The sequence below is a fragment of the Triturus cristatus genome, chromosome 12 (assembly GCF_964204655.1).
Source record: "Triturus cristatus chromosome 12, aTriCri1.1, whole genome shotgun sequence".
Taxonomy (NCBI): Eukaryota; Metazoa; Chordata; class Amphibia; order Caudata; family Salamandridae; genus Triturus; species Triturus cristatus.
In genome coordinates this window covers 356,958,885-356,976,054 of record NC_140595.1, presented here as the reverse complement: position 1 = coordinate 356,976,054, position 17,170 = coordinate 356,958,885, and the positions used below count along the sequence as shown (strand labels likewise).

Genomic DNA, 17,170 nt, shown 5'->3' with positions numbered 1-17,170 from the left:
CGGATTGCCCATATCCAGTGGTGAAATTTTGCAACAGCAATAATCACAGGTTGAGAAGTATTAGTTTTGAGACACCGCAAGGCCTGTATTTTTATCACATATAGTGCCCAGAGCTACCTGTCAAAGTGGTCTAACATAATATAATGCGGCAGCTGTCAAAACACGCTCAGAGGTTCCAATAGGATGACTGTTTCTAAGTGTCCCCCTTGAATACTTTCAGTTTTATTTGAGGTCAGGGAGCCTCTGGTTAAATGAGATTATTGTTTCTGCTTGGACTCACCCTATTCAAATGAGCGGTCAAAAAGACAGTTCATGCATAGTCACGCATTGTGCACCATACAGCAAGCTTTAATGACCAAGGTGAGTCAATTATCACATCAATAGATAGATAGAGTTTGGTGATCTCAGTAGAAGGTGCCTGTGTGGTCGCTTCTTGTACTAGGGGAGAGGGAATTCATATTTTGGGGCGAAATTTCATGAACGTCAGTGAAATTTTACCAAATGTAATGGCAGTGTCTCACTTGGAAATGGAACACCTGGAAAATCTCGCATTCAAAAGTGACACAAGATACCAAGGAGAAACTGCTTTGATGAGAAAATGTCTTTCAGCTGCTAGACATTGCAGTCTTTCATGGGCAAAAATAAATGAAATGTTGGGCCTGTAGAATCTCAAGAAAAGCCTAATATGGAGATTTTTCACGCTTTTGCATGCACAAATAAAAACATTACCCGGCCCTATTCTGCACTGCACATCCTCCAGGAGCGTGTGTTGCATGTCTGTGTGGGTTGGGAGCTAATCTCACAAATAAACTCCTCTAAGGACATTAGAGTTGCTTTTTCCAATGCAGCGACCCTCGTGAAACGCACTCTGCCATTCTAAATGCATCCGTTCAGTGGCTGTCAATGCCCCTACCGCTCTGGGTGAGTGGCATTCCCTACTTTGCACCAATTGTCTGGAAAATGTTCCCTTGAGACTGACACATTCTCTTTGCACGCTGGAGCTGCGCGTGCCTTTCAGCCATGAAGTGTACGCCCATCGAACATGACGGATGCACGCTACACACATGACAAGGTAATAGGCACAAGTCATAACACCTTTTATTTTTCGCTGTTGCCGTGGAGAGGATTAGTGATGGCAACCTCCGGGAAGTGACAATCTCTCCAACTTTCTGTTTCTTCGCTTGTTCTATTCCCAATTAATTATAATTATTCCTTGTGCATTTTCTGCTCTAATACTCCGAAGCACTCTCGCTTTCTTCTTTATTGTCTTTGATTTTCTGCAGCATTGGCGCTGCTCGGAGCGCGCATCCGTCTCTTGATCTGCAGATTACTGCTTTGTTCTGCCACCGTTCCTTCCAGAGCCCTGCCTCTCTTTCTGAGGACGCCTTGAATACCAATATGGCGGAACGCGGCCTGCGTGGCGCGAGCTCGCCTACTGTATCGGTGACAGGCCAGACTATTCATTTACTTGACACTGGCTTCTCTAATCCATTGGCATTGATTTTTGTCCAACTCGGCTCGGCATTCATTCCAATACAATTAACAACTCTGATGAACTCTTCTGCTGATGCAGTGCGGTGTGTATCCGGGATAGGAGCTGAGGACAACTAAGCAGACGTGAGCACGGAAGAAAACTTGAATGACTTCCGGTTCAAATGCAAGAAGCTGTAAATAACCCTCTGCCATGTGTGTGCGTTTTCATGTAGGAATAACTATAAGTATACATTTATGGATAATGTGTGTGTGTGTGTGGTCTATTTATATAGGTATGTATATTCTAATATGCAGATAGATAGATAGATAGATAGATAGATAGATAGATAGATAGATAGATAGATAGATAGATAGATAGATAGATAGATAGATAGATAGATAGATAGATAGATAGATAGATAGATAGGTAGGTAGGTAGGTAGGTAGGTAGGTAGGTAGGTAGATATGTGGATGGATGGATGGATGGATGGATGGATGGATGGATGGATGGATGGATGGATGGATGGATGGATGGATGGATGGATGGATGGATGGATGGATGGATGGATGGATGGATGGATGGATGGATGGATGGATGGATGGATGGATTTTATTACACAAAAAACTGTGGTTTCAGAATCTGTAACATTTCTGTTTGAAAAGGGAAGATATTATCTCTTGAATGTGACATCATTTCTGTGAATTATTTTTCTCATCCATTGTGCGGCCTAGTCCCCGTCTGTTTCCCTTGCTCCAGTGAATCAGCTTTACCATTTGTTTAAATAGCACTCTTCCTAAAGGCTCCGAAAGAGCTGAAGATTCTACTTGCAGCGAGACCCAGTCTTAACTTTCATGCAGAGGCTCAAAGAAAGTCTCTGGCCTGAACTGACAGAATGTGTCTTTCAATAAAGCAAAATACTTATTTTACTTAAACCCAACTCTTTCAGCTATGTAATCAATCAGGTTTCCCTTCTTTTGACAACAGACAACCTAACAGTAGACCCTGTATTTCACTTACTGTTCAATTATCATTTCCCTCTGAAAAAAGCCCTTAACTGCAAAAAAATAAACATGTAATATAAAATATACGTATGTTTGTGATATTTCTAGACCGCAGACCTACCCAAAAAGCAGCAGAGGGCTGTACTTGGTCAAAGAGAAACACAAAGTGCAGGAGTAAGGGGAGAGGAAGCGGGGTTACGGATGGTTAATGCATTGTGATGTAGGTACTGTTCTTTAAAGAGGTGAGTCCTTCGACTGTTTCCCCACACAGCGTTGGGGCGGTCCTGATGCATCGTGATAGCTTTGTAAATGATGCTGCGGTTTTGAAGGTGGTGCGGGCCAACAGTGGGAGCCAATGGCGTTCCATCAGGATGGGGGTGATGTGATCATATTTCTTCAGGCCCTGCATGACACGTGATGCTCCTAAGGGGTACCATTGTGGAGTCCGGCAGGCCATGCAGTCAAGCATTACCACCATCCAGATGAGAGTGTGAGGGTTTGAACAAAAGCTCTGAAGTCAGATCATGGAAGATGGAAGAAACAGGTTGGCTTTCTTTAGAACAGAGATGTGATGCAAGGTCGTCTGTGGGGTTTTCGGGGTTTTTTTTGGCATCATATTCATTGAGGGTGAAGTTGGTGTACGAGGTGAATCCAAGTAACTTAACTTTCATGAAAGTTGGGGTTCAACGCCATCAAGGTTCATGTGATTGGTCAGCCTGTCCGCTAGGAAAAATCTAGAATTGCCTTTTATGGTAATCTCTGGGTTTTGCAGATATTTTCGGTTTATACCCTCACCAAGTTATTCTTTTACAGACCCATATTATATGGCTACCATTTATTTTGCCCTATATGTACATGCATACGTGTATACGTATATGCTTATGGCTACTTGCCAATCAATGACTGCTCCAAGTAACAGCCACAGACAGCTTTCGAGCACCTAAACACCGTCTGCAGTCACAGGGACACAAAATATAAATGCAAAAAATTCAAAAAGATTGTAGACATAGAAAACGTCCATCGGAAATTAATTTGCTGAGCCCCCGTTTCAATTTATAACACCGCTACACTTCGAAATATTGCATGTTGCGCAATATCACGGTTTGTTTTTCACGTGAAAGTGGAGGGGGACAAAAATCAAGATTTTTCTCCATTTGGTTTTCGATGTGATTTCCACTCGGCACCGGATGCCTGGCTTTGCAAGTTGGACATGATTTATTAAGGGAGTCCTTGTGTTTCTCCTTTCTCTCCAAAGCCCCGCCTCCTCTCTCCCCAAACGGACGCTCCCTTTGATACTCGCGAGGACACGACGCTGTCTTTAATTATCGCTGCAGCCTCGAACCCGATACTGTTTATTTTACACCTCTCCTCCGGCTGGACGACTTCCCCGTCAGTCTAAAGTTACACGATTTCCAAACTTTGGAGAGCGCTCAAGGTGGTAACACGATGCTGAAGGTAACGCGAACCACTGACTAGAAAGATGTTAATCCTGACAAACTGCCTGAGCATTACGCCGAACCGCAGCTAGATTGAATTCTGTCTCCCGCGAGACGTCCAGCAGCGCTGGCGGTAGCAGCGCGTCTCTTCGAAGTGTCCTGCATGGCGGATGGACCCCCGGTACACATTTATGAAAGAGCGCGCGCGCCCCCTACTGACCTCATTCCATATTTTCCTAAAATTGCATGCTACAGCTGCAATGCATTGCTTAAATTGTTCTTATCGCGTAGATTCTTGGGGAGATAAAAACTGCAGAGCTCAGTTTGCACCGTATTTTCAAAGTCCATTAGTTGTATTAAAATAAGAGCGTATTTTGATATATACTGGAGCCACTGTAGCGCCTAGATGTACTGTGTTCACGATTTTTTCTCTGTTTGGAATTTTCATGGAAAACATTCTTGAGAATGTTGCGTAAATTATTCAGTGTGTATGAATAAAATGTGTAGCAAGAAACCACATCCAAAGGACATAGTAAAAAACACAACTTTGTCATATTAAGTTCATTTTGGCGACATACAGGAATGCGCTATGCCTATTTCCCTAGGTACCATGATGCCTTTTTTTTAATGAAACCAGTCTTTTTGCAAAACAATACCAAATCTTGCAGATTTCTACGAGTGCCATGTCATATCTCTATCGGCTGAAGACACGCGAATATAAGGCCATCACGGAAAAATCAATGTCGGTGTTCACACACAGCCAGGTTCATGTCGCGCCCTCAAGACACTCTTCCAAAAAAACATGTAACCCACAACACATTGCAGAGTGCTTACTCAGTAATTATCACGTGTAACTCCATCCCCAGCGGAGTTATCCAAATAAAGCGAAAGGTTAAACGGGCAAATGAAAGAAAAACAGAGCCTGGACGGTAAATCACTTCCAGATGTGCTCTGCGTTTGGGATTACAGAACCTCAAAAAAAAAAAACAGGCCGAGCTGTAACCGCGACTGCCGGCATATTTGACTGCGCCGCGGGTCCATAACACGCCTTGCAGGAATGCAGGCCGCTGTTTCCAGATGAACTCGTCGCCGAGCCCCACATATTGAAGACATCAGGCGAGCAAAGCACCCGGGAAGCTGATCCTAATACACCCGGTTACAGATCAGACACCAATACTACAGCTGCTCCGCATTCTTTCTCCCAATACGCAGTGCTGAGGCAAAACAACCGTTTACTGGTCAGGGAAATGTTTTATTTGCAGAAGAATGGATGCAAACGCCACACTTACTTTCGGCTCCTTCAATCTATGCTACAGGCGCGAGCCGTTGACAAATGTTGCACTTTTTTACTTTGCATTTTATGTTCGGGAAGCAGACACACATTGGACGACTATTGTACAGGGCCAGTTAAGGGTTTTGGTCCGAAAGTTAACTTGAATATCTTTCTACTACACATCATTTATTATAAAGAGTGTATTCTGTGTGACGTGCACGAGGAGCGAAAAAACAGGTAGCCATGTACAGATATGCAGGCAGGTAAGACGGGCGGGACGGGTAAGATTATAGGAGGGTGGGAGGGAGAAGGAAAGGGAAGGAATGGGAAGGGAAGGAAAGGAAGGAAGGAGCACTAGTAATTACTTTGGGCTTAGACAAAAGACGAAGAGGCCGACAGAAAAGCACCAGGCGGGTAACTTTTGCCTCAGCATCCTCTGGTGAAATAGGTGCGGGTCCGGGGCCCCTTGCTTGGCCCAAGGACTGTGCATACGTGTGAGACAGCCAGCCCAAATGGATTTTAGGGGGCACGCACCGATTATTACAGGAGCGGTACCATTCTGTAAGATGCCATTGACAGCATGGATGGATGGGTGGATGAATGGGTAGGTGGATGGATGAATGGATGGGTGGGTGGGTAGGTGGATGGCTGATGATGGATGGATGGATATTCACGCACCAGGGCCAGCATACTGAAAGCACGACATATAACTGTGTGTAACTATCTGTACAGAGACACTGATCATACACAATGATTTAAAGTGCACCATTAACAAAAAACTCTAGGATTTGCAAGAAGATGGAAAACTGTGAATAACTCGGCAGCAACCGCTTCTTCTTTCCAACGTCACTGTTCGATAGCAATTTCAGCCAGTTTTGTAACAGGGCACTTATAGTCTGTGCCAGTGAGCCTACGTTCTGCCCACGCACAATGTACATGACGTCATAGGCCCTACGCCTGCATCAATTTCACGTTAGGTAAAAAGGCAAGCAGCCAAAATGGCACCAGCACACTTCCTTTCAGGAGTGGAACGAAAGCCCATGCGACACCCTAACACTTTACGGGCCCCGCAACCCTTCAGGGTGCCCCATTCCGCCCGAGGCCAATGAAAACCTGCCAGATATCGCAAACTCAGGACCCCTCCATCACATTCTGCGGGGAGGGGGGCATCCTATTGTGTCGCGCCACTGTTTTCCTTATTCAATGTCACCCCCCTTTCACCCTCACCCGAGTAGGATACATGGGAAAAACAACTGCATACATGCCCCCTCGCCTGGGCTGCTAGCGCTTTCCAATAAACAACAGACCTTCCGCTAATTGAGTGCTGCGTGTTGTTTATAAGGAGGCATCTGGTTTTCCGCAGCTCTGGAGACGCACAGATATTAGTGGGGCGGCAAACTCTACTGGAAAGCCCTGCTCCGGGCTCGGCCCTTATTAATTACAACACTCAGCCAGCCTCGCCTCCCCGAAGCCCGAGCAATTACAAGTAAACACGACTTATTGACCAGCAGGAAAAAAAACAACTCTTTGAGAAAAAAAAACTAAAAACGCCTCACGCACTTCAGAAACGCGAACACCACCGTTTTCATTCCCTCGCTTCTTGTCCAAACGCTCACTTTCTCCCAAGACATAGATCTGCCCAGTGCGCTGTTTATTCCCCCCCCCCCTTTAGTTCAACTGTTCCATTAAAATATGATTACAAAAATCCATTTCTTAATAGCCGTTCAAGTGTGCGTGAAATTTCCGTTGCATTGTCAGGACTGATCAACAGCCAGGGTCTCACGTGAAAACGCAACAATAAACACATAAATAAATACATACATTGGTGCCTGCAGCTTTTGCTTAGGGGATTAGTAGGAAACGAACCTCAAATCTGCAGATGCTTAGCATGGAAGGCGCGCGCTCCCCTCACAACAGAGCCGTATTTAGAAGCGGTGCCCCGAGGAGCCCAGGGTGCGACCCTGCTCATTTCTACAATCTACTCGAACAATACATATTTAACTCCCCGGATAATAAGCGAGCATATCCGCAAAAAGTAAAGCTGTTTATATACCGATGCCAGGCTGCAATATCCCACACCTGCTTGGGGTTCGGCCCACGTCAGCCTCTCGGTCTAAAAGTTAATCATGTTTCAGTGGACTCGTCTCTTTCGAATAACAAATGGCTTCTTCCCAAATAAAACCTCAGAGCAAAATATGTTGTTCCGTTTCCCTTTTTAGGAGAAACCACGACTAGATGCGGGGGTGCCAGCCACCTCTGCCACGCTAGCACTGCCAGGCTCGTGTGAGGGAGCGAACAAAAGCGGGCAGGGGTTGGCAGGGGCATCGCAGAAATAAATCTTTTCACTGCTTTTGTTTGCGGGCGGGGGGCGTAACTGCGAATAGTGCATTAGTCGCAGTGGCACCGGGCCCCCGCCGTTTCAGGGGTTCACTGCACCTTTCTGCACAGCCAGAGGCTGCCTGGCATCTTCTGCGCTTGTATTAGGGTTCATTGCCACCTTGCCATGCCGCTGGCGCTTTGAGGTTCAGTGTCGTCTTTTCTGCTCGCTGGTAACCCGCAATTACAGCCTAAAGTAACAGTCCCCATGTCGGCGAATCCAGCACAACACACAGTGCAACCTGCACTAACAAAACGGGCACCGCTTCAAAACCAGCGACACTGCCATGTGAGGTTAAACTGAGGAAAAATGATGAATCGAGACTTACACAGTGATGCGCCTCAAAGCCGGGATAGCCCCTTCCACCTCTTCTGCTCCTATGCAGAGTTCACCCAGCGCCCGGTGCGGGTGGCAAACTAACAGCGCCTAGAATGCAGCTCCAACCCGCGGTCCGCTGTTCAAGGTCCCGGCGAGGATTCCTGGAGAGAAGCAGAGTCCGCGAGCTCTTCTCGCGGCGGGAGAGCCGTCTCTCAGCTCCTGCCTCCCGGAGCCGTCGCACCAATAAGACAAAAGGCCCCCAAGTGCCCTCTTTCCATCCACACCAGAGTACAGAAAGATAAACGCGAACGAAACACAACTCCAGCGGGCGACGGGGGCTACAGACGCGGGCTGAGGAGGACAGAATGCGGAGCCCTTACCTCACTTGACCATCCCGGCTCCTGCCACCTCGGAGAAAAAAGATGCGAGTCCCATTCAGAAGTGGACGCTGGACAGACGCGCCAGCATCTCCGCCCGGTACACTCCAGTCAGCAGAGGAGAGCTCAGTGAGGCTGGGAGCCGTGGCAGGAGTGGGAAGCGCAGAGAGGGGGGGGGGGGGGGGGGAGCGAAGGAGGGCGGGAGGAGAGAGCGTCTGTATGTGTGTCTGCATGCATGTGAGCAGAGAGGAGGGGTGCCAGACTGAGGAGGAGAGCGAGGCAGCAAGGTGACGCTGGAATAGGAATTCACATTAGGCTAAAGAGGGGAATGGGGGACTTCAGGTGTCTCCTCAGATTCCCCCATGCTCACAGCCAGCTACGCAGTTGTTTTTGAGGCGCGCGGGAGGGGAAAGGATGCCCGCGCCCTTACCTCCGCCTGCTCCCTGGATTCCAGGACAATGCTCCCCTCTTGGTGATTTACTCACAGATACGAAATAACATGGATGCATTATGTTTTTTGCTTTGATCGCTAAAGAACGAAATCCTGTCTCGTGCACACATCCTCTTGACTTTATTTCATTTTTTTTCAAATTGTTGTCTATTTACTTTATTAATTTGGAAACAGTCTACATGTAAAACCGTTCAAACGAGAGCCAAACCATCAGTAACAAAATCATATTTTTATGGGAAGACTGGGAAATTGCACACTAACTTTTTTGTTCAGTTGTCAACTGAATATTCTGTAAGTACGCTTAATTTATTTTCCAATTTTTGACAAGCATTGGAGCATTTATTTGATTAAAGGTTCCCTGGCAGGTCAAAACATGTCATGCCAAGTTACCAGAAAGATGGGTTTATGGCATTGAATGGCCACCGATACAATGTTATAGAGCCATCATGTTGTTGATATGAACAGCAGGGCTGAGACAGATACAATCACGTGATAGCAGGGGTGTCTGGGGAGTCCGGGGTGGAGCCAGTTCTGAGTTGCATGTCAGGCCAGTCAGCATTGACATAGCCAGCCGCATGCCAAGTCACTATGGACGGGCAGAGCCAGTCGCCTAGCAGAACAGTAGTGATTGGCCAGTCAGTTGGATGGCAGGCTGGGAGGGCTGGTGAGGAGGAAGTAATATACGCTGTCAGTGGAGGCAGGGTAGCGAGCAAGGGCAGAGCTAGTAGTCACACTCCAGGTCACAGGAGCTGAGGCAGAGCAGGAAAGTACGGTTGGGGGCAGAGCGAGATGGATGGCAGAAGGCAGGGCTGCCAAAGATCCAGTCAGCTCCTTGGTCAGTGGGGTTGGGGTGGATCCAGTCTGATGGCAGGAAGAATAGAGAGGCAAGAGACAGCTTTGTAGCAGGCTGGTATGGATGTGGGCGAGCCAGTCGCATAAGGTGGCAGTGGTAGACCCAGTCACATCCCAGGTCAGTGGTGGCCAGGTTAAGATACAAGCATGTCATGCCAGTTGGACTGAAACAGACCCGGTTACATGACAAGCAAGCAGGACGTGGCTACATTCAGACAGGAGCCGAAAAGGGGGAGTGAGGTAATTCTGTTTGCAGGGCAGACATGGAGGGCTGGGTTAGAGCCAGGTATTCATCAAGCTGGTAGGCCATGTGGTGAGCCTGTCATATGCCAAGCCTGCTGGACAGTGGGAGAGAAAGTCACATTGCAGACCGGGCAGTACAGCTGACCAGAGCAAGTCACATGGCTAGACAGCAGGGCTGGGGAAGAACACGTTGCATGAGAGGCTAGTGGTTGTAGGCCTCGGGGACTGCCAGTTGCATCCCGGGACAGTAGAAAGGAGCAGGACCAGTCTAGTTTGACCAGTAGGACTAAGGCCTAGTCATTTGTTTTGAGAATTAATGGGTCTTGTAAAAAGGAAGCAGGATTCCAGGGCATTGGGCCCGTGACTCAACTAAACTCTACGCAGGCCTACTGGACTTGTGCAGGGCAAGTCACTCGGAAAGGTAGTAAGAGTGAGACAAAACATGTTGCATGTCATGTCCAGTAACATTCCAAGCCTGTGGGGCTGGGGTTGTGTACTCTCCATCCAGGGGCACTGAGGAAGTGCTAGTCATAAGTCAGTCGGAGTAGGAAACAGACAGTCACTTAGACTGAAGGCCAGCTGAGACACACCCTGTATCATCGATGTTCAGGCAGGGCCACTCGCGAGGCAGGCTGGGAGGGTTGAGGGAGAGCACGTCACATGGCAGTGTAGTAAGACTCCTGGCAGTTTTCTACATAGCGTGAACACGGCCCAAGGGCATTGAAGCACTGCACCTCAGCACTATTTACATTACAGGTCAGATTCTTTTCCTTTAGGCACGGGGAGATTAAAGGCCCGAATTAGATCTTGGCAGATAGGTTATTCCGTCACAATGGCGATGGATATCCCATCTGGCGAAATATAAATCCCATCGGATATAATAGGATTTATATTTCAGTAGACAGGATATACGTCACTGTTGTGATGGAGTAACCCATCCAAAAATATCTAATTCGGGCTCCAAGATATTTGCCCAGAATGACAGGATGTTGAGCCAACGCCGGGATTCGAACTTAGTTCCCCAATTCTAAAGTCAGCAGCTTTGGCCATACTGCCAAATTCTCCCCCCTAGACAGTGCCATTGACAAGGCAGGGCATTGTTACTGGAAATGAAATAGTAACATGTCAACTCATCAGAGCTTGTGCACGGCCATTGCAAAATCAAAACAGTAGGGAAGGGTCAGAGTCTCACTTTAATGACAGGTCAGTGAGGCTCAGGGGCGTACCAAAAAGGCCCCTGCAGCCCCTGTGGCACAGATGTCCCCACCAGCCCTCCAGGAGCCCCACAACCTTTAATGGGGACCACAATTCAGGCCAAGGCAAAATAATATCTGTAAAATATGGGAGATGTAGAGGCCCCTCATTATATTCTGCAGAGAACCATCATTTTGCGTTACACCACTGGTGAGGCAGAAGGAGATTATTCAGATGGTAGATCCATGAGTCTGGGTCAGAGCCAAATGAATGCCAAGCCATCTGATTGTCGACAAAGGCAGTCACATTGCAGGCTTTAGGGGCTGGGACAGGTCTGGTTGCAACCGATGTTAGTGAGAATGGTGCAAACCCAGTCACATGCTAGGTCAGCGAGGAGCAGTCCCAGAGTAGGTACATCAGGCCTACTAGTCTGATAGTGAATTTGTTTTCACCAGCCTTTCATCCCCTAACCCTCTTTGTTCTTCTGTCAGTCTTTACAGTTAAGGGCACTGCATGTTGGTGGCTCGACCATATCACAGATTGTCATCAGGAACATGAAATGAGAATGTTCTCTCCAAGGGCCTTATTACAGATTGGAAAAAACCTTTACAACGCAGTCATTACATCGCAACATCCTTTAAACCGCATGTCATTACAACGCAGCCATTACATCACATGTCACTGCAACTCATGTAATTACAACGCATGTCCCTACAACGCAGGCATTACATTCCAAGTCATTACAATGCATACAATTACAACGCATAGTACCCTTACACTATCCAACACTTACCCTACTGTTGCACTCACTGGAGTTAGAATAGTAATTGTTACCCTTACACTATCCAACACTTACCCTACTGTTGCATTCACTGGAGTTAGAATAGTAATTTTTACCCCTATACTATCCAACACTTACCTTAAATGTGATGTAATGGTATGCATTTTAATGGTATGCATTGTAAAGGTATAATGCGATGTAATGGAATGTGTTGTAAAGGTAGTTTCTGAAAATGTGATATAATGGCATGCGATGTAAAATGATGCATTGTAAAGGATGTTGTGAGGTAAAAACTGTGTTGTAAAGGCATGTATTGTAAATGTATGCGTTGTAACATCATACATTCATTACAGATGTGCCCCCGGGGTGCAACAGACATTTCCGCCCGCTTTGCATGCTCCCGGGGCACTTTGGTATTACAGAAGGGGCCGCCGACGCTTGTGCGTCCCCTTCTGTAACACTAAAAGCGCTGGCGCACATTCAGCACCAGCACTTCCTAAAGAGGGCATTCCTTGATTTGCATGGGGCGTGGCACCATGTAAATGAGGTAATCCTTTTGTCTCTGCACCCGCGCCCTATTACATACGAAGGCGCAGAGACAAAGAAGCTTTCAAGAGGCGCACTGACAGTGTCCCACCTAAGCGGTGGCACACTTTAAGTGCGCCCCCTGATTGCAGCCCTCTTACAGGGGAAAGGAGGACCCAAGGACCCCCCAGACTTCCCCTTGCAGGCGGGCGCAGTCACTGACTGCACCCGCCTGCAAGAGATCTCTTTTCCCCTTTAAAAGTGCAGGTGGGTGCCGCCTGCACTGTAAAAACCCGGAGCGGCATTAAAGCAGCCTCCCTGTTTTTCAACTGTTTCTAGCTGCAAATAGGACCAGACTGGAGACTAAAACCAACCTTGGAAAAAATATTCAAATCTGGCCCACACTGCTGGAGTCTGTGACTAGAATAGGGTCATGGGGGCATGGTTGAGTCATTCTATGCCACCCCGCTCCATAAGCAGCCCCTAAGCATGCTGTCCACTGGGAAAATGCCAGAGGGGCACAGTGGCCAGTCTGACCCTTCCGGCGGATTGGTCAAGACTATACGATACGTTGAGAATAAAGCAAGGATGATGAGGATCGCCATCATGTCATGTATGTTGGTGTCACCTCCGTGTCTAATTAATTGCACTCATAATTGACAGCTGCGATTGTGAGTTAGCAGTGAATCTCACACGTCATAATCCACAAAAAGCATCCTCTCTACGGAGCAGTCGGCCACTGCGGAGTTCAATGAGTGAATGCTCCTCAAGCAATGATTACTGCCATGAAAGCAGTGGTTTATTTGTAAAAAAAAAAAAATAAGTGCCGGGGATCTCGTCAGGTGGCAGCTTGCACCAGCCCATTTCTCCTGGTAGCACTGCCTAAAACAGAACCATCTACCAACCATGAAAGTGGATAGAGGGTGTTGCATAATGGCCAGAGCTACTGACTTTGAGGCTGGGGAACCAGGTTCGAGTCATGGCGTTGGCTCAACATCCTGTGATTCTGGGAAAATCCCTTAGTCTCCCCATGCTTAACATAAATGAATATGTCCTTCACTGGTGCTCATGAAAAGCGCCGGTGTTGATGATTAAGTGCTGATACTGAGCACCGGGACCCACCGGCTCAAATTAAGCAATGCATGAAAGTGACTTGCTCACAGTCCTGACATCCAGCCTCCCAGCGATCACAGCCTGCCTTGAGCATGCACGAGCTGGGCATGTGGTGAGTAGCATGAGTAGTAGTCTCCCTACAACTTAGTAAAGTGTGTTTGAACACTTTTCTGGAGGCTGCTGGCGCTCTTGTCTGTCTTTAGTGTGTTTCTTTTTTCATGGTGCTCCTTCATCTTGCCCCCTCACCTTCCTCCTACGCCTCCCTAATTTTCCACACATAGGCAATTAAAGGGGACGAGTGGGAAGGGCCGCCATATTTGGTTTCGCCCATGGCCAGCTCTTCCAGAGGGGATAACCTTAATTTTGTGCTTTGTAACTGACACCAAATATTACTGCCAACAGGAAATAACGTTATATCTGTGTCCAAATAAGTAATTTCAGGAACATTATTTTGAAGGCTTTTAGCCCACAAACATTCAGGAGTATGGAAATATTCTGCTGGCCATCGCAGATAAATATCGAGCTAATTATTTTGCAGAGGAGAGATACATTCTTAAAATAAATGTTAGGAACTGAGACATTCACAGTCCTTCAGAATCTGCAGGGATTGAACACAGAGCAAGTCTGTCTGTCTCGTCTTTAGGCCCTGTCTCTTTTCTGATCTCAATCAGATTAATAACATGGTAGTATAATAACATGGCTGCATCCTCCAGCAAATGGGAGGCATTTTCTAATTCGCATAGAACCTATACATCTTATTACCCGGAATCACGTGTACAAGAGCTTCACACAATAACAAAAGGAATGTTGACAGCGCAGAATATTTATATCAATGAATTATATGACTGAATCAATGTATATTGGCGATCTGATGCAAAAACAACAGTTGATGGACAGAATGCAGAACAATGTCTTACATTCACCCCAGTACAGAGATCTGGGCCTAAATCCATCGTTTTTTGCTCACCATGCCGTTCCAGTTTGAACCCAGCCATATGCAAATTAGTCTTGACCCTGTGCCTCATGGGAACAGTCCAGCCGGAACTGCCAAGCCAGGTACTTCCCTGGACTGGAAACAAGCATCCTAGGACCGGTTTCAGGGTTTCACCCCTCTTCAGCCAGGATAGCTTGATTCCAGCGGCATGGAGAGCACGGGACCCACGTCTGGGCATACCCGTCCCACTCGGGGTGACAAATGCAAAAACAACAGTTGATGGACAGAATGCAGAACAATGTCATACATTCACCCCAGTACAGAGATCTGGGCATAAATCCATCGTTCTTTTGCTCACCATGTCATTCCAGTTTGATCCCAGCCATATGCTGAAGAGGGGTGAAACCCCGAAACCGGTCCTAGGATGCTTGTTTCCGGTCCAGGGACGACCTGGCTTGGCAGTTCGGGTTGGACTGTTCCCATGAGGCACAGGGTCAAGACTGATTTGCATATGGCCAGGTCTAAACTGGGGTGGTATGGTGAGCAAAAGAATGATGGATTTAACCCAGATCTCTTGACTGGGGGTGAATGTTTAGATTTGGTCTGCATTCTGTCCATCAATTGTGTGTCTTTTGCTTTCTCGCCCTATTGGCGGTCAGATGCAGGTTTGAAACCAAGGAGAGAGAGACCAGAAATAGCATTTTGGTCAGTACAAATGTCGCCAACAAATGTTAACGTGTTAAAGAGTTACTGTTTGGACAGAAATGTCCTATGCATGGTTTTACAGATGCATGGCTCTACTCTGAGTAAATCAGTGGTAGTTTTTACTGGTATCCTGAACTTTTTGTGCTTAGCGCATGACAGTCATGTGTATACACTGTGTTCAAGGTATTGAAACTGAAGGGGTGGCTCTGTGTTCTGGAGAGGCACATCAAGTGTGCCTTCCTCGAAAACAGGCCTACTCCTAGTGTTCGTGGAAATAATCATGAAACCGTGGTAGCTGCAAACTGTTGTTAGGTCTTGCCTGAGACACCGTATGTGCTAAAAAAGGGCTTAAAGCCCAACCATGACTTACCATGACTTACCATTGGCTTACTTAGACGTCACTCTCATTTCCTTGCTTCTTATTGGTCAGAGCCTCCTTCCACTTTCTCTTCCGGAGTTTGTCCATTCGGGGAGGCTGGACCAAGTACAGCTTCCTGTCTGCGGCCAGTGTCCTTCCAATGGCTGCACGCTTGCAGAGGTACTTTTAAAATGTTTCACAGTAAAGCACTCCATAAGAGTGCATCATTTTGAAGGCCATCTCTACCTCCTCCTTCAGCATCTTGATGTTACTTGTCTACCTTGGGTTTCATTCCATTCTGTCTGTGATCCTCTGTGTCTCACTTTGGCAGTTTGTGGTTTCTGCGCTCACCTCTTTCTTCTGGTGCATTATCTTTACGGGTTGCTTCTGAGCTATGCATACTGTCCCATGTAGCTTTGCTTTTTTGCATGCATTTTCGTCTAAGAGTGCACTTTCTGTCCTTTATCCTTTGCTTAGAAGTAAAAGAAATCGTTTCCTGTGAAGAAATTGGTACCACTGTATTTTTTTGATCCTCCATAGTGCTGTAACTCACTGGTGTTGGAACTGTCCTGATTGCTTCGCGCTCAGAGAGTTGAAGGACTCAGAGGTAGATTGTATCAATGGTTTTAAGTATACATGAAATATGAGTAATATTGGGGATTGAATTATGCACCAAAAGCGCTGTTGTTTTTACTGTAATAATTTTAATTAATCGATCAGTTAATAAAAAATTACAAAGGTAGATTTACTAACATTTTGCGCTGGGTTAGCATCACAAAAGTGGTGCTAACCAGCACAAAATGTTTTTTCCCCAATTTACTTTCCAGTGGAAAACTTGTTTAGAGCTGGAAAGTGCCCTGAATGCAACGCAAAGAGGGCGAAGCACTGCTTTTCGTTACTTAGCACCAAAGTGGCATTACATGGATGGTACATGGGCGTTCCCGTGCTACCACCCATGCCTTTTGATACAAAACCATATCTACAAAAAATATTAGACAGGTTTTAGCTCCAAAAGTTAACACCATTTAAGAGGAGGATTTAAGAGGAGAAATGTTTTTATTTCTCCTTTCTTTTCTGACTTTGCCTGTGTGCTGCACTGTACAACACACATACAAAGTAGGAAAAGTTTTAAAGTGTGTCTACGTATAGTATTTTGTACAGGAGGGCACCCTTCCTGTACAAAAGCTATGATAGACTCCAGCACGCACCCTAGTGCTATGGCGCTACGGTGTGTGCCTTGCGCTCGGCAGCTGAAATCAGCGCCAGCACTAGGGAGAGGGGAGGAGAGAGCTGTATCTCTGTAGATATGGCACTCTCCTTCTCACTCTCTATCAGGTAATGCTGCGCAGCACTTTTGGCTGCTGTGCAGGAGTCCGTGCATTTTGTGAAAATCTTGGCCTCAGCTGGAAAAGAATATTGACAGCAGTGTCCTGTATGCCATACACAACTCGCAGCAATGTGTGCGTTAGCTCGCAACGCCACTCGATGATCATGTCACATACTGCTGATACCCAGAACACTGCAGCAGCTGTACCAAGCGTTTGCGCTATCTTACTGAAATTAAGACTTGCAGGCGATGCCTGGTGCTATAACCCACTGAGCTGTTTTACTGAAACTGTAAGCAGCCAGGTAAATTACAGCATCAGGTACATTAACCCATTTAGTAATCTTAACAATCATAATTGAGACCAAGGGATGTGGTTGCTGAAGAGCACCCTGCACGGCAAATGGAGAAACAGTTGAAAAGATGTCCCAGAA

The 17,170-nt window shown here is 46.7% G+C and overlaps 1 protein-coding gene across 3 annotated transcripts in view; it reads right to left on the bottom strand.

Annotated features, from left to right (window-relative positions):
* Positions 1-8,392, bottom strand: part of CDH11 (cadherin 11) — a 245,526-nt gene extending 237,134 nt beyond the window's left edge. The window contains exon 1 of one of the 3 annotated variants that reach the window (XM_085639282.1): positions 8,260-8,392. The gene's annotated coding sequence lies outside the window, so the exon portion shown is untranslated. Of the gene's footprint in view, positions 1-7,889 lie in introns of all 3 variants that reach the window. The other 2 variants (XM_085639281.1, XM_085639283.1) reach the window with 2 other exon arrangements.
* Positions 8,393-17,170: the final 8,778 nt, after the last annotated feature.